We start from the raw sequence: 18538 nt of genomic DNA on the forward strand, positions 1-18538 counted from the left end.
CGTCGTTAGCTCTCCCGAGTTCCTGTCCAGGAACAGTTCCTGTGTGTGTGTGTGTGTGTGTGCAAAATCATGAGCTCACTGAGGTCCTGGAGTGAGTTATTTGGGGTCTGCAGTCTGTCTGCAGCTTCTTGAAATAAATCCGAAGTGCTAAAGCTCCGTAATTGTCGCTACCGCGGCGTTAAAATCTTGGGATGATTCAGTCTCAGCATGTGCACTGAGTCAGACCCAGAAACCACCGACTCTGCTGATTCGTGTTTGCCTCTTGACCTTTTGGCAAAGATCAAGTGCAGCATATGTTTTTATCAGTTTAATATCTGTTATGTCCTCAACTGGAGGATTTGATATTAAATGAGTTCGGGGACTGGGAAATGTACTCGGAGCTTGCGCCATCCCCTCCGTGCGTGAAGCCGGAGATTGCTGTGTTTTCTAGGATGGTGTGAAAAGAAAAAGTGGGGGGGGGGGAATGCAACAAGTCCCCTAATGACCATAAAAGAGTGAGAAGGGAAGAGCAGGAACAGAGCAAGCATAGATTGTGCCTCTTCACAGTGTTCTCTTAATCCCCACCAATTTTCAGCTCAGGGGCTTCCTGAGCCTCCATAAAACCCCGGTAAAAATAAAATAAAATAGCTCTTCTTGATTGCATTTTAATTGTGTTTTGAGTGTCTTCTCAATCCATATTAATATCCATTTTGCAGTGTCCAGAGTTATAACACCAGATTGTCACCCTCAGGACTGGGCAGGACTTTGTACCTCCTGGATACAGTGAGCCTACATTCACTCTCATCCCTGTGGAACAGCAGGTTCTTGCATTGCTGGTGCTCATTATTTTCATTGACCACTCTAGGTGCTGTTTTTTCTGAGAAATGAGATAAAACAGCAATCAGAAATAACTGCAGAGTCCGAAAGGGAAGAAATGTGCTGCAAGATAGCGAGAGGGTACCTGTAGGGTTGGATTGGAGACTGTCAGAAAGGAAACAGATGCCGTCAGTGTCTTTGAGGAAACCTTGCTTAGACACAAGCATTTCAAATATACAAATAGGCCAAAAACCGTGGAAAGCTGGTGTTCCCTTGAACATTTTTGATTGATTAAATACCGTCTTAGTGCTTTCTATAAACTGGAGGTCCAGAGCTGCTCGTACGTGGCACGGTCGATGGGTGGCCAACGGGAGCGGTTTTCTTTGGCCTGTGACGGAGCCACCGCCGAGGTCCTTGTAAGGCAGCAGGTGATGACAGGCATGGTTTATGACATCTTTTGAACCAGAATCAAGCCACTAAAGGCCAAGTTGATGTGACAGGGTGAAAACTGGGCCTTATGTTAGGAGCAAAATGAATACAGTTCGGGTGGAGAGTGGTCAAAATCATTTCTGGATGACATAAGAGTTTGACCCTTCAGGGATCTTTTAATAAGTCTTTGAGGTAATACAGAAAGGAGGAACCTGTGTCATTGTAAATTAATGTCCTTGAGTTAGGTCTCATTACCAAGACACCTTCACTTTTTCAATTATTTGACCTGCCATGGTTAATAAAAGGGAAGCTAATTCAGTATGACATTTTTGGTGGTAGCTTGGTGCCCTACCAACTTAATTGCAGGAAAATAAAATAACAGTTCCCCCCAAAAATCCCAAACTTCATGTTCCATGCTTTTGGAGTTGGTTTATAGGATGGAGATGATTTACAAGTCATTATTTATGCCCTCAATATTTCCATCAGGGCACGCTGAGTAAAGCTGGTGTTGGGGGAGTGGCATTAAGTGTTTGTTGATTGTAACTATTTTAAGGAAGAAAAATACTGTATTTTAATTCTTTAATAGTTCTGTTTAGAACAACAACAACAAAAAATGAGTATCTACAAGACAGAAATGCACTGCAGCAAAATGCCATCTTATTACTATGCTGCTACGGCGCTCACAGGTTATTGTCAATATACAGTGTCTACTGGCAAGGAAGCTTTTGTTTGTCATGGGAACAAAATGATTGCTCCTCATTTTTCTAGACTGCTGAGTTCTTTAAGCGAAAAGCATTTTGATCCTGGGATAAATATTGATTCTCCCTTTTCTCTCTCTGAGAGAATTAATTTAGTGTGAGTTATATGCGCCCAGGTGAGGGGAGGGCAGCTCGGGGACCTCACGGGCTACTTAAACCTGTGACATGGGTCACATTCAAGAAGTGGCTTCATTACCCCTAGGTCAGCACGCTGGTGCTTTTGGAGAGTGTCTCCTGGGGCAGAGGAATCAGGATTCATGGGCCACTGTGTATCATCTAGTCACTCATGGGGCTCCAGCAATAGGATCACAGGCTTTCTTTTTTCCTAGCCAAAAAAGTAGTAACATCTATCTGCCTTCTTTCCTGTCCACCTCCCTCTCCTGAGTGGCTCTGAACCCTTAACCCGGGTGGTCTAGGTGAGATCATGGGCACTAAGAAATCCTCTTCATGGTGCAATGGGGAAAAAGCAGAGAGGTTGGCAATAGCCAAGTCTTCCCTTTATAAACAGGCTGAAAACCTGGAAGAGAGAATGCAGAGTGTTGAGATAATGGATGGGAATATGTTTACAAAACTGAGCATCCACTGATTCTGCCACTCTTCAGCTGACTTGGGGCACCCTTGGAGAGGGGCTCAGTGGCATATCCCTCGTACACAAACCGAAAGAATTGGCAAGAGCAACAGGAAGAGCTGGAGAGGTTTCTTTAAAGAATTGCACTCTTCCACTTCCTTCTCTTCGCAGCTCTCTCAAGAGGACACTGTTTGAGAAACCTCTGAGCCTTTGCAGATGGCCACATGTGCCTGCTGCTGTCACAGTGCGTGGCATCAATCCGTGTCCACGTGCATCCCTCTCGGGTTCAGAGCGTAAGTCCACGTTATTGTGGAAACCGAGTCACTGCAAGTGCAAAGTTTCTGCTGCCCCAACTTAAAATTGAACTCTCATGGGTCAGTTGGCAGTTAGACCAGATTGATGGGTTCCCTTTGGAGAGGGAGACCTGCGGGGTCTTCATTTCACCATTACAAAAGCCACAATTAGCACTCTAAGGAATTAGTTTAGTGGAGTTTATTGCAACACCTCAAGCTTCAGTGTCTGTGAAGTCTGTGTAAGCTTCTGACATGTCAAATCACTGGATATCGTTGTGAAAGTGTTTTTTAATGTTTATATCCTGTACACTGGTCTTTGTATTATAGCACTGGCCATTTCCTTAGTAGAATGTTTTGAAGAGATGAAGAAAAATGGAAAAGGATAAGAAAATGTTAGGGACTGTACACCTCCAGCACAATGTTAACTGTACATCTGCGGTGCAGCGTTATCATGCTTTTGTTCCAGAGTCAGTACTATTGAATTAGCGTTGAATTCGCGTTTCATTTCAATTTTTTTTCTTTTGAGCTCTTATATTATATTTTTAAAAAAACCTCCACTGCAATGAGAAAACAAACAAAAATGAGCCCTAACGTATAACTTACTTCTTTCTGTGCCTCGGAAGGCACAACCCTGGCCGTTGGCTTTCTGAAAACAATTAGGATTGTTTGAGAAGGCTTTGAGCTAAAACAGGGACTTTCATATGGCCTGTATTACCTCCCCTCCGGGGAATGCATTTTCTTAAAGTGACGATTTATGAGATTCAGTACTAATGTCAAACTTGGTTCTGCTGTGTGAGGAAACATAATTAAAACACCGGAATAGCAGAACACGAGCGGCGGAACATTGTTGAACTTGTAGATGTTTCCACATAGGTGATGTAAAATTTGATGGAACAGTGATATGACTGTTCGAGGCATGTCCATGTGAGATGTAAGAAAAACAAACCTAAAGCAACTTCTCTGTTTCCCTCAGAAGGATTTTATCCGGAGAGGAAGATGCAATATTTATGTGCAATATCAGCCGCGTATTTTTAGAGTAATTTTAAATTCCTTTATGCTAAGTCTCTGTGTGATTAGGGAATAGATACAAATCAGATGAGGTAACAGTTTGTCCCATTTGTGTGAAGTGGTCTTCCAGGATAAAATTACAATTTATTTCCTTCTAAATGCGGTATTCATTTGGGAGTAAATTAATTAAGGCTGAGCAGATAAGTATCTGCTGTCGTTCTGCAGTCATGACATGGCAAGGCACTTGGTATCTCTGAGCAAAACTCATTTGTACACGAAAAAAAAGAAAAAGAAATAATGAAGTGCCTGTGCCTATTGTTTCTAGGGCTGTTACGTGATACTTTAAATAAATAACTTAATTCCATGTTCAACATGCCCAAAGGTATAGTATTTTATTATTGTTATTATTAGCTTAGATTGCGATAGTGTAACAGCTCTTTCCTCATTTGAGAGCTTCTCTCATGAGGCAGGAATGTGCTCTCTGCACTGGGCCCTTACCTGGTTTACTTCTGTATCCGTGCTGGGCCCTCAGCTAACGAAGATGAACGTGGTGCAGGTCAAGGATCCCACAGAGACTCTCAGCTCGGTATTCCCTCAGTGATCCTCACTGATGGAAGGTTTCCCTTTTTTTGGGAGGTTTCATCAGTGGGGTCACGATATGAGTTGCTTACTTACTCTTCTTGTCTCTGAGGGGACATCAAAACTTCACGCAGAGGAAATGTTAAAGGCTGTCCTGTGTCTGAAACTGTATTTTAAGGCAGCAGGGAAGGGCACGCAAGCTTTCCATGGGGCTGTAGTGGATCACTGGCTTGATGTCTTTGTGTGTTTAAGCAAAATTGCTTTCTGTGCTTAGTCTGCTCATCCTGTGTCATTCTCTGTTGAATTATTTTTCTCCCTTAAATCAAGCTAATTGCAAAATGGCTCCACGTAACAATAGTGCCTGTAAAGGTACGTGTTTCTGCATAGGTGTTCTTTTGTGTGAGTGCTCTTGCAGTGCTGTTTCAGGGAGGTGGATGGAAAATCAAGTGCTGAATCTTTTAAAAATGCTTCTGATTGCCATCTCCCAGCAGATATTATGAGAAATGATGTAGCTGGAGCTTAATCATAAACTTTTCTCTCTCCTGACAGTCCTGACATTTATTTTCTAGACAAACAGATGAATCTTAGATAACGAGTTGTTTTGATCATTTGTGGTGTTAATGCAAAACCAAGGCCCATATATTTTGACCCTGTAGCTCTGAATTACCTGTAAAAGACTGAAAGCCTAAAAGCTGATGCTGTACAAAGACTTACAAGCTGCTCTAAAAGTTGCTCTATTTAGCAGGCTGCAGCCTGGGGTAACAAACCACTGCTGAGCCATGGGTGGCTGCATGTGGAGGAGCCTGCAGGGCAATCCATCATCCAGGGGACATCTGCAGGCACACAGCACCGGGGGCTGAGTATTTAGTAACATTCCTTTTTTTTTTTAAAAAAAGTGAAACTTTACCTGGCTCAGGCTCTTGCTGTGAGTGAAGTTGAGTGGTAGCCTGTGATCCCCCTGATTCACACCAAGCTTTTAAGAGGGTTTCACAGCACTGGCGGCACTTCTAACTGTCTGATTGTCCAAACAGCCTCCATTAGAGCAAGGAGAGGAAAGAGGATTGAACAGGGAGATGCTAAATATAGAAAATAAAAAGGAAAACCCTGAGCAGGTTGAAGCTGAGAATAATTACCCCTTTCATCTTTAGCATCCCTGTATTTCTGTTCGAAGAGCAATGTGAAGGAGCGTGGTGGGGACTCCATGCATGTAAATTCCCAAGGCACGGGAATTTACGTCTGTGACATGTTTTTGGATGCTGGAATGAGATCTTGGTTCTGAGGTTGGCGTCCAATAGTCAGTTTGGGAAGCATTGATGTTAAGTATTTCTCTGGGCAGTATTATTAGAGTACATGCAATTCAGCTAAAGTAACAAATTTAGTCCTTGAACCTTCTTGTTCCTCTGATTTTAAAAATATTTTGCTGTGTGTTCTTTAAAAAAAATGGATGTCTAACCCAAAGGCCACGTACAAGCCTTTAAGTTTAACCTTTTCATTTTGCTTGACACTGTAGAAGAAGATAAGAGGGGAATGCTGTCAGAGAGTTTACACAGAGGATGGAGGGGGGTGGTGGTGAAGGGGATAATGAATTTGGCTCCGATTTTCCTCCCCCCGCTGCAACAAGGCATCTGTATTCTCTGCTGGGGGCAACCAGCCTGCAGGAAGCTTTCCTTCGTGCAAGCAACAAGTCAGCAGATCATCTGGGAACTTAAAGAGACATCAGAACTGGCCTTGTGATGATCTGGTTTTCGAAGGGAAAAAAAAAAAAAAGTGGATGGCTGGGGAAGGGGAACAATGGGAAGAACATGAGGGAGGACTCGGGTGTGCTTCCATCTGCAGAACTGTAGGGATGATGGTGTCAGGTGCCATGAGCCATAGGGACGGATCCTTGTCTTCCATTTCACGCACAAAGGGGAGAGCTCAGTCAGAAATCAACTTGCAGCTGGCTGGCACATCAGGGGGATCCCTGACAGTAGTGAGGGAAGAACACAGAATGTTCCTGGGCCGAGATGAGCCGAAGCCTTCTCTTACCATAGAATGGCTTATTATACCATTGCATTCAGGCAAATGTGTGCAGTGTAACAGTGTGTCAATTATTTTATCTGGCAATCAGAGCCTTCATTTCATGCTGCAGATACAAATGACTTTTTCAATTGCTTTAATATGCTGCGTTCTTAAATTAGCTGGTCTATAGGCGGCATGCAAACAGCACCCTCCGATATTGCTGCAGAAAATGAACAGCACATGTGATGCCTGCGCTCATCTGCAAGAGAAACTGCAGAGTGACACAGATTCCTGTGATTTGCTTCCATATGAGCAGCTCTGAGTGTCCCTCCTCGAGAAATGCACACTTGCTGCAGCGTGGCTCAGGGGAGGCTCCGTGTCTATTTGACATGCTTCTCAGTGGAGAATTGCTTATTCATGCCTGATCCTGGCGGGTTTCACCTTCCAAAAGAAACTAGCGCAGGTCAAAAGTTGGAAGATGGATTGAAAAGTGTTTCCAGCTGATGGAAATGCTTTTGGTAACCAAGTGGGGGAATTTGAAATCCAATCTACTCTCAACGGAAAACTGGCAAATATTCCATGTTTCAACGCGAGCAAGCTGTCCCAGTATCCAAGTGCTGACATACAAGAGTTTTTCAAATAACAGACTTGAATCAACTGTTTTTGCCTTAAAGGACAGATACAAAGTATCCTCTTTAATGGCCTGTGTTATGCTGAAAGGACTTCTTGTTTACTTGTTTGCTCCAGTGCTGGTGGCCACACCCGGATGGGAGCGTCTCCCGACTCCCCTCCCTCCACCACTTCTTACCTTCAGTGATTTTGGCACTCCAAGTTTCTCATTTCTTTGCCCTTCCAAATTCTTAATATTTTCCCTTCTGTGGTGCAATCTTCCCCCTCCTTTGCCTGAATAGTCAACATTTTCGTATTTTCTACTTTCTTATCCCAATTTCTTCTCCCTGTTTACTTTTCTCACTCCTACCTGTTTGCCTTGTTTAGGTTCTTCCATATGCCATTTCTTCACAAGTTGTTCCCATATTTTCCAATACTTTGAGGAAAACACACGTTCTCAGTTGTTACCTATTCCTCTGCAGGAAGGAGTACGTGCTGCGAGCGTAGGATGAGAAGAGTGTGTCTTGTTGGGCAAAGATGATGTTATTCCTCCTTGATTTTCTTAGCTGCTTTTCCTTGCCTTCCATTCCTTCCATCTGTCTCTGAGTGTAAAGCAAAGGAAGGCCAAGTGTCTGTTAGTTTTCCTGTTGAAATACAGAATAATGACGAGGGATGTGAGTCAGAGACTGAGTAACACCGGGCACAACAGCACAGAAGTGCTTTACATATATTATTTTTATAATTTTCCTTTATTTTATTCCTTTGTTTGTACTTTTTTTTTTTTGTACCTCTCCTGGCTCATGTACACAGCTAATTGACGTACTATGGGAGATCTGTAATCAGAGATGGTGATCTTCTCATCTCCCTGGAGCAGGGGATTCCTTTGGTACAGGAATTGTACCAGGAGCGCTAAGCTGCCCTTCACGGCTTTGCAGAGCTGATGAAACCCCTTGTTGTACCTGTACTTGTGAATGTCCTCACCCTGCCTTTTGCGCATCAAGGATTTCCCGTTCAAACTGGTGCATGCAGATTTCCAGTGTAAATTCAGAACTGAGCAAGGCAAGGAGCCCTTACAGTTGTTTTGGTAAAATCTTTAAAAAACCAGTTTCAAAACCTGATTTCTCCTGACAAGGGCAATCGGCACAGACAGATTTCTGCAGTGCAGGAGCAATATTGCTTTGACTGTCTTGAGCAAATCCCCCCCCCCCTACCCACTGACTACTGAGATTAAGTGGAATTTCTAACAAATCCTGTTACAACGGGTCAAGCACTGTCTCTCTAGTTGCAGTTATTTGTTGCAAGCCTCAGTAGAGGTTTGTTTCAACTCAGTCATTTTATGGTGCTTGGAGTATTTTCCTTCTGTGCTGCAGATAATGGATGACCACTCGGTTAATGTTTGACGGCAGTTACACCACACACATCTCCCAAAGTTAAGTGTCCTTATGTCTTTATGCGAGAACTGACCTTCAGGGACGGTAAACATATTGTTTGGCAACAAGTTAATTACAGACTTTATCTTCCAAAAACATTCATGTCACGGGTTGGATAATTAAGATGTCCTTGCAAGTGAAAAAAAAAACCGCATCTTGAGTTATAGTAATGCTCCAGTGTAGGTGTTAGAAACTGAGGTCACAACGGTATTACAAGAGCTGTGTACTCATGTTATTTTGACTAAATAATTCTCTTCAGGCTATAAAAGTGAAAGATGGACTTAACTGATATGTATGGCAGTATATTTCTAAGTCTTGTGGAAAAAAAGAAAAACAACAAAGGAGTATGGGTTGTCCAGGGGTATGATGGGCAAGCAGAACTGATTGTGTTTGATTTACTGGGGGATTCATTACTGGGATTTGTTTTGGTTTTCTCCCCTTTCCTACTTTTAAGGCCTGTATCTTGTGTTAAATGGTTAGGATCATATCAACCCTCTCTGATTTTATAATGTGGACTTTACGGTGATAAATAGCTAATTATTTGCAATTGAATTAGGCTGTGAATTTAAATACGACAGAAACAGATGTACTGGTGATTACCTTCGGTGCATGGCTTAGGGGATCCAGGTTCAACATCGTATGAATACTTTCCAGAAATGTTATTTCTGAAATGGGGCACTGCAACCATTGAAGAGAATCACAGAGATGTTAATGAGCTCTGTGGTACAGGAATGTCCTCCAGACTGGTATTTTTCAAATGAGACATTTGTTTCATTTTGTTGTTTGTTTGTTTTTTTTTTTTTTTTTCTTTCTTGGAAGAATTCAGGGAGGGAGAGAGGAGGAGTGTCCACTGATGAGATCTGAAGTTCTACTTCTGGAGTGTTTGCTCTCTAAGCTGGAACCATTTTGGGTGAAGTTAGGAAATTTGTTGTTTTTTTGCTTTTTATTTTTTCCCACAATGTACATTCAAAAGAGGACACTGAGCACTCTCCAAAGCTGGAGACCTCGAGGGGCACACTGTGGTATTACTTTGTGAGTGCCACTTAAATGAATTGGCTAAATTAGGGCAGGATGCAGCAGGTTGAGTGCATCAGCCCTAGCCTGTCTTTGTATTAACATGAAACTAAGCATGAGGACACACAGTACTGCAGTTTAAAAATCTGAATTGTGTATCTGATAAAAAGGTGGACTCTACACGTGCCCTCTTCCTCAAAACCTGGTTCAAGGAGATCAGGAGGTCTACTAATGAGCTACTTTTGAGCTGCTGTTTTCTGCTTGGAAACTTAATGTTCCAGCAGAAATAGGTAGTTCCCTTTTTAATGGTCGGTATCACTGTGAACAATCAAATAACTTTCATAGAAGACAAGTCGTTTAAAATAAACAAAACATTCCCTGGTACAGCCCGCCATAAGGGGCAGGTGATGAGGCGTGCCTTGCCAAAATGCCATCTTGCTGGGAATCTGCTTGTGGTTAGGATGATAAGATTTAAGACCACAAGTATTAAAAAATAAGAGGAGAAAAAAATGGGATCTAAACACAGAGATTGATGGAACTGTGTCGTTCATGTGTGATGCAGCACTGTTAACACACCCCACGTTCTAACCAATGCAGTGATTCAGAACGTGTCCTGGCTGTGTTTTATACCACGTGCAAAGCACCTTCAAAATGGGTAATTCTGAGGCTGTCTTGGTGACTGCCTTCAAAGTTAAATCCCTGCATCTTTGCACTTATGAAAATGTTGTCCGTGTATTTGGGCACGGTGCGCTCAGGAGAAGTCAGATAATCCCTACCAGATTCCTTCATTATTAAATGGGACTGGAATGTGATTTCTGCTGAGCAAATCGATTCAGGGCTCCCATATTTTGAAATTCATCTCCCCCCACTAATCCAAAACTCGCTCCTATTTGTTTTACCTTCTGCAGTACCCGTGAGCCGAGTAAGTCCGTTGATCTCTCAGCCGGGCTGTGATGTATCTCAAAATGAAGTTATCAATGAACATCTCAGGCACCACGTAGCGTTCTTAATTTTCGTGTAAACCAGGCAGTTGTTGGCGAGGAAGCTTTTCAGTTCTGTGCCTTTTAACTTTTTAAATATGTGGGTTTTCTCTTTGATTTTTTTTCTTCTTCTCTTTTTTTATTTTTTTTTTTGTTTTGAAACTTCATAGCCTGTTTTCAGGTTGTCTGCGTTGTTTGTCAGGTTTACTTGTGTATTCCGCTCAGCATAAAATGGCTCAGTGGAATTTCATTTTAGGTGATTATTTTTTTTTCTGGGAAGCAGAATAAGGGTTCTGATAATCCCTTTCTTTTTAAATCAACCAGTTTAATACTTCTGTCACTGTTGCATGGAGATGAGAGACTTGACCTATTTTAAAAAAATGAGCTTTTTGGCTTTGTTGGCTGCAGGAGAACGGAATTTTAGGATTTTTAGAATTTATTATTTAATTGGTTGCCATTAGGATTTGCTGGGGCGCACGTGGATTGTATTTTCCTTTTAATTGTTATAGTTTGCAGTGGAACTTAGTGGAATTTTTTTCTCCTTGTAACCCCTTGGTGCTTCCTAACCTTGTTAGTGTTCTCTAGCATTTGATTTTGACCTGGCGTATCAGCTGCCTAAAAAATTGCTTGGATTCTGCTGGAATGTGTAGATTATTGCATTTCATATGCATTCAAGCAAGGTGATTCATATATGATTACATTTATTTCCAATGTGACATTCACCCCAGAACTATATTAAGTTGTTAGCCCTGGGGGGAAAAAAAAAAGGGAATTATTTTGTTAATGCTATTCTGTGTTCAATGGCTTTGATGGTACTTGTTGCAGATGTTTCAGATTACTGTCAAAACTTCATTATCAGTGATAATATACTAATGCAGTAAGTTGACACAGGGGTTGACTGAATGACTATTGCAATCCATAATTAGGTTGGTGTAACGTGATACATTTCCACTGATCCTCCACAGCCTTTAAATGAAATCTGTTTGAGACTGAATTCCCTTGCTGCATCTTTACCATTCCCAAGGTGGCTGATACCATTTTTTGAAGGGTTCTTGCTGAGGGTATGCGTGTGTTAAAGAAACTCCACGCTACACAGCTGCAAAGAACATTTTCTTTCAAGCTTTATTTTAATATCGATATCACAGGAAATAATAATACCGCTTTAGTTAGCAGGACATGTAGCCCAGCCTCAGTCTAATAAACCAGATCAAAATACATCATGTTTATGCTATTTACAGTCACTATACTGTATATTACCAGTATTTACAAAGCATTGAGCCCTTTGAGAGCTGTTGCAGTTTCTGTACAAACAAAAAGCTGTTTGCAGAGATGTTTGTCTGCAAAGGGAAAAACCGAAGTTTCAATGGAATCCTTCCAGTTGCTGTCAGTTTCTTCCTCAGAGTTTGATAATTGAAAGGTTTGTTATTTTTTTTATTATAATTATTTCTTTAGGAAAGGGAGATGGTTTCGATTATCCAAAGCTGGCAGAATGTTTAACTACCCTTCTGCTATCAGTGGGCTTGTTTACATTAGGATTTTGCCCAAATTGAGGTTGCGCGTATCCAGATGTTAATCTGCCCGGGTGACTTTTTCATTGACTTTGGCAATGGATTTGGTGGTGCGTTGCTACCATCTCTTTGTCAGGTTTCACATTATACATAGCAGGCCACATTTTGGCTTGCCCAACCTTCCACTGCTTTTTTTAGCTCCCAAACTTTTGCTCTGCTGAAGCCAAGAGCTGGGATTTTGATCTTTGCTGCAGGTTTTCTCAGTGGTCAGCATGAATAAGGGCGAAGTCCCAGACAAACCAACCTAAAGTCCAAAGGAAACTTTCCTTGTTCTGGAATTTTGTCTCTGCTTGGCTGCTCTGAGTGAAATGAATTCACTCCTCAGCACGAAGCTCTCCACCAGGAAAGGCTTCCTTCCCAGCACCCAGTAACCTGTGGTGCCAGTCGCTCCCACAGAGGAGGAAAGGCTTATTAGCAGGATGATAATCCAGAGAATATCATCAGGGAATTGTGGAAAAGATAATCCAGGACTACTCAGCAGAAATAGTCTGTAGTACTGAAAAATAGGAGCAGTTCCACGAGAGCATCATTTAATTCACTGCTGTCGCGTCATTTCTCGGCACTGGTGGGGGTTGAGATTGAGTGGGGAGGGAGAAATACCCTAAGCCCAGAGTCCTACTGCTTCGGATGTGCCAGGCTGAGAACCAACTTGGGAAAAAAAAAAAAAACAAGAAAAACACCCAAACAAAAAAACACCTCCATTTTTTATGTCTTTAGAGCGCTAAAGATGTGAAGTGGATGAGTGCTCTAGCTCAGCAGTGATCAAGACAGAGCTGCAGCCAACAGAAACAGGAGTTTAAAAGTGTAAGATCCTAATCCATGTCCTGGCGAACCTTTCTGCTGAGTTGTTTTACCTCTTTCAACCTGCAGACCCTTCTGGTTGCAAATTAAAGAGAGTTCACGCTGCTCCTCACGTGGCTCACGGATACATTGGCTCTGAGTGGAGCTCCACTTATTAATGTTTATACAGACTGGGTAGATCTAATCCTATTTGCAGGCCTTTAAAATGCCAACTTTTTTTCTTTTAAGCCTGGTTTACTTTCAACAGCAATATCTAACCTCAGAAATGTATTTAGGGGATTTTTTTTTTTCCCTCAATGGCACTTTGAAAAGTGTGAGGTTTTAAATGAGTGAAAGTAATGGATTTTTACATGCTCTTTTGCATATGTGATTTAAGCAAATCTGTGGTGTAGCCATACATAGGAGGATTTGAACCAAGCAAATCTAATTGTTGCTAATACTGTTTGTTTTGGTAATGCCTAAAGAACAGCTTTTACTGGCAGAACACACGGGGAGGGGTTTATATTCCTTCTGCAGTAGCCAGGGCTGAGTGATGTTGGTAGAAATTGATGTTAAAATCTACGAAGAGTTGATGTCAGCAAACATCAGACTGGGTCCAGTTTGAGGAGAGGAGAGGGGAGAGAAAAGGGAGAAGGAAAATTGATTATAAAGATGCAAGATAGTTGAAAGGAAACGTGACACCAAAAAGGGAGACATGAATAAACACTGGAACCGAACTGAAGAGTAGAGGCAGGGGGGAGAAGTAAAGATGATCTGCTGAGCAAAAGGGCACTTAGCCCAGGAAAGCATAACAAAGCTTCAGACATTTATGAATCACCAGAAGTACCTCTTTTTTGGCAGCTTTTGCAGCTGCTTTTGCAGGTCAGGGAGCGACAGGTCTCTCTTTGAGGATCTTCCCTCAGGCCAAGTGATGGAGAGAGGTTTGGCACCTGCAGAGAGCTTTCTGCTGTCGATAAATTATTACCAATAATGAGCTGGGCTTAGATGTGCGCCTGCAATATGCAAGAGGAGAGTGCCAAAGCATTTCCAGTGAGTTCCACAGCCTACCCAACAGGTACAGAGCAAACAGGCTGTGTGTTACCCCGGTGGGAGCTCTGAGTGCGCCTCCTTTTCCTTCCTGTTTTGTGAATTTTTTATGAGAGAGCGGGGGGCTCGCTCTGCATCGTGAGTTGAGTCATGTTGGCAATAGGTGGTTATCTCACTGTGCAAGGGCCTGATATCTCCGGGAGATTTAAGAGAATTGTTTTTAAATGTTGGATCTTGAAAAACATGACGTGAAAGAAGGGGCATCTGCTGAGTGGGGAGCTGCCCTGCAGTGTTAGCTTTGTGTGCGTTTGAACGATAGCATGTTTAGGTCCAGGACCAATAGCAGAGTAGCACGAAGCTCTGAGGGAATCCATTATCCTACTTTTTTCCATTGGCATCTCTGAGGACACATTTGTTCTGCACAGAAGTTTTGTTGTGGTTTTTTTTGTTGTTGTTTTTTGGTTTTTTTGTTTGTTGTTTTTTGTTTGTTTGTTTGTTTTTTTGGTTTTTTTTTAAGAGAACAGTGTTTAAAAGGTTGGAATTTTGGTTTTATAGCATTACTTCAGACAGAGAAATTAGGGCTTGTGGGTAAGTGAACATGGGGACAAGTGTTAAAACCTGGGCCTTCCCATCTCCCTCACACCTTTCCAATGGCACTGGCCAATGGCCCTCAGGAGCTCCCAGTAGATCACTCTGCTCCTTGCCTCGTGCATAATTAATCTGGGCTGAGTGACTGCTTTTAAGCTGAGTTCTGTCTCTCTGCACATTCACAGTGCAGGTCTGAGCTGTGGCCTTGGAGATGTTCACTGCTCACAGGTTTGTCCTCTCAGTTGCTGGTAGTCATTTTACTTAAAACCAAGAATAAAAAAAGGTGGCTCTGCTTAAAACCTGAGATTCCCCTGTCCTCTTACCCTGCAGAGCTGGGAGTCCTGAGAAGAAAGGGAATTTATTAAACTGGAGCAGAGCAAAGAAACCAGGATCCAGTGACAGGGTTGGAATAGTTCAGAATTATTTGGAGAGATGGAGCAATCTGGCTTGGAGGGCAGAGGGACATCGTTGCCTGGACAGAAAACAGTGTGCCAAAGGACATGCAAACTCATTCAGGAGTGAAGAAAGTGAGGCTTTGGGATGGAGGGGTACTTGTTTATTTTTTTCTAGATTATTTTCTCTCTTATTATGTCCCAAGTAGAGGTTCACAGCCCTTCTTTACAAAGCTGCATTCGTATCATCCAGCCCTGTAACCCAAGGTGCCCAGAGGAAAGAGCTGCGAGAAACCAGCAGATTTAAGCCGTCAGGATGTTAATTTTTTTATGTGAGGAGCTGTGAAGGACTAGGAAAGCTGGGGATTATCTCCCCCAGCAACACTTGCCAGAAGAAAGAGGCTGAGCTGGTACTGACTCATACCAAAGGAAACTCGAGAGCACCTGGGTACATACCACGAGTAGTTATAACATTAAGAACTGCAACTGACACTGTTTCCCTGACAGCTTGGCAGGTTGGAATAACAGTGGGAGACTTAGGAAAAAGAGTGGAAAGAAATACTGTGCAGAGAGCTGCAGGGCTGATTGCATCAGTGCCTTTGTGTCAGCGAGTCTTCACCGTGAGCCCTGCACCAAGGCTCTGCAGCCTGGGCACGCGTGTGCCGGCATGTCTGTGTTTTGTGAGGTGCCATTAACAATAACAGCTCTTTCTTCCCAAGTTTTCTAGGAATTATTGTTAAATAAGATGATCAGTATCAACCTCTGTCTGAAGCACACCCAGATTTTCACACTCCAGTACCCAACACGCCGTGTTTCATTTCGTGTTTCGCTCAGGCAAATAGGATTAGTTGGGAGCTACAAGGCGCAAACTGTTTTTGAGGGAGGAAGGTAAATTATGCGGTATGAAATGAGCAAAATTCAAAGAGAATTCAAGCCTTAAAATCCTGTTTATTAATTACCTCGACTCTCGAGTCTCTGAATTAGCTCACAAAAGCATAATGAAACAGAACTCTGTTACCAATACTTTATTAACCCAAACAGAAGGTGCAGAGGTTGGGGAGTGCCAGAAAACAGGAACCTTCAATCCACTGCAAGTCAGTGAAGTCTGGAAATACTAACTGTAGTTCACCAAGTCCTGCCCCAGTGGCTTGACCATCTCCCAGTCCCATTTCCCATGAATTTCCTGGTGGGCTTGGAGATCTCCAGGCAAAAAAAAAAAAAAAAAAAATAGAGTATGGTGCTCCCAAATGACCTCCCTCTCGTACACCTTTAATTTGGGCTTTTTATCAAAATACTGTTCATCCACTTTCTCTGGAGCAGATTCAGTGATTGCTCACCCGCTTATTAAGGGTACCACCCATACTTAATATTATTTCCCAGAGGAAAATTGAACTCTGTCTAACAGTGTAATGCAAAAAGGACAAAATAATGTGAATAAATCCGCTGGCTGACATTTGCCCTCGTTTCTAAAAGAAAAGCATTAATTTCTTTACCCTTTAATCCTTCTAATTCAAAGTTCCGTGCCCCGGCTTTTATCTTCTGTAGAAACTACGGAATCAGTGCACTCATTTTGAACGCTTCAGAACCAGGGGAAGGGAGGGGGGTGTTCATCTTTTCCTCTTGAGTTCAGATGCGCTTTTTTTTTTTTTTTCCACCTCTCCCTGAAAGTGTTTGCTTAGTTCAAATTTGCTATGCTTGTCTCCAGCACGGGAATGTTGCCTTGGATCATTTGCAGGGAACAGCTGCAAGGAGATCTCAGAAGAAGAGAATATGCTAAGTAAATTAGTGGGTTTAGCTGCACAGCAGTCAGCAGTCTTTCATCTGAGATATTGTGTGCTTGTCTATGAACTGGGGAGTAAGTTTCCAGAGTTCCAGAAAGCTCCTGGTTTTGATGTGTGGAATCCCAATGAGCAGGAACCTCTGACGGCAGCTTTTCCCAGTGTTTAATTTTCACAGGGCCCACGAAGGGAAGCTCGGATTTTATTTTTTTTCCTCCCCGCGTCACCCCTAAAATACATTTTTTTTTCAGCACAGTTAACAGGGACTGGTCAGAAAACCCCTGCCTGAAGGTGGCTTTGCTGATGAATTTGTGCTCACCCAAAGAACACCCTTGTATGAAAGCAGCATCCCTTGACCTTCTCTGCTCCAAGAGGGGAGGTGTCACAGCAACCACATTTTATCCATCCAGCTGTTGCCTTGGCTGTCACTGGGGCTTTAACACCACTCTTTGATGTTGGAGAATTCTGGGGTAAAGTGGCAGTCATAAATCTTCATATTGGCAAAATTCCTGAAATGTAGTTTATTAATTATGCGCTTCGTTATATATTCTGTACTTTAGCCTGTTACCTGCTGATGAAATTGCAGGTGTTTGGGGGGCGAGGGGGGAGCGGTTGGGTGGATTTTTTTTTTTTTTTACATGTTTTGGAAGTTAAAAGCACATTTATTACATCCATGTCATTATATTGTGTGCCACTGTTTCATGGCCATTTATGTAAGGCAGTAAAACAGCTCTTCCCAGCCGCTTCTCTCCATTGTGAAGTGGCAGGAACTGTTAGGATAGGGAAACGGGTTTGGGGGGTAAAAAAAAAAATCAGACTGCCATAAAATGGGTTTAAAACGTGTAGGAAAACAGAGCATATTTCACGTTGAGTTCTGTGTAAAATTTCACTGTTCCCTCTTCAAAATACTGAGAGCAGAGACGTTCTGAATTCATGTGACAGATGACGAAAAAAAGAGTTGAGCAAAACTTGAGTGTTGCTCATCAGGATAGAGCAAAATTAGTCCCTGATGAATAAGGTGCTGGGAATAAAGGTTATGTAAAATATATTAGTTTGTGCCCTCTTTCAGAAACTTCTGAAATACATAGAGATTTTGAGAATATATTGTAGTTGCTGATCCACCCTGAGAAGCACCACTTTCTTCTAAAAAAATTTGGGTAAATCCTCTTGTTTACATGCTGAACTATAATTCATCATAATAAGTTTTATCTACCATTTTATATAGGAACAGCAATGTGCTCCCTCCAGTATTTTCCCTGTAACCATTACAAAACAAACCGATTTCTTTGTCAAAAGCAGTATTTTCATTGTATTGGAAACGAGAAGGCACCTTATTTTCGGTTGTTATGCAAGAGACGTTGTTATAAATACCCTCTAAACTCCTTGAAAAGTTCTGGCTTTAACAGATATTGTGTTCTGGAAGCTTCTCCTGTCAGAGCAGTGGATGGGAGGGCTCTGCATTAGCACTTCTGGGATTTATGCTGTATTTAAAAATTACTCACACAAACACCTGCACCTGCAGAAGAAAAATTATCCTAGGCCACTAACAGTTCCAAAACCCCTCATTTTTCTGCTAGGAACCAGGGTTTGAACGCAGCATTCCAGCTGCTAATGGATATCCAGGGCCCTTCCGGATGGAGCCTTGATTAGTAGATGACAGATTAACAGAAGAGCTGTGCTTTATGGCTGGGGGAGGTTAAACAAAACTCACGTTGCCTTTTGGAGGGAGGGAGAGGGCAGCAGGATCATCCAGAGGCTTCTCAGGAAGTCAGGGGAGGGGGATTGCCACAAGTGATTGATGGAGGTGGTCCATTATCAAACACTTTGTGAAAACTTTTATTTCCTCTGAGTAAATCACAGAGCTTGTACAGGGCACGAGTGGAGAATTAATTTTGTTGCCTTTTGCTGGAAATGTGTCAAA

At 42.3% G+C, this 18538-nt stretch overlaps 1 non-coding gene across 1 annotated transcript; it reads left to right on the top strand.

The window, feature by feature from the left end:
• The first annotated feature begins 254 nt into the window (after nt 1-254).
• LOC114070265 lies at nt 255-445 on the top strand. The gene has a single exon (XR_003573901.1). It is a non-coding gene; the product is annotated as a U2 spliceosomal RNA (small nuclear RNA).
• Nucleotides 446-18538: the final 18093 nt, after the last annotated feature.

The sequence above is a fragment of the Empidonax traillii genome, unplaced genomic scaffold, assembly GCF_003031625.1.
Source record: "Empidonax traillii isolate 1590-97213 ecotype Southwest subspecies unplaced genomic scaffold, ASM303162v1 scaffold1495:size103336, whole genome shotgun sequence".
Lineage (NCBI taxonomy): Eukaryota > Metazoa > Chordata > Aves > Passeriformes > Tyrannidae > Empidonax > Empidonax traillii.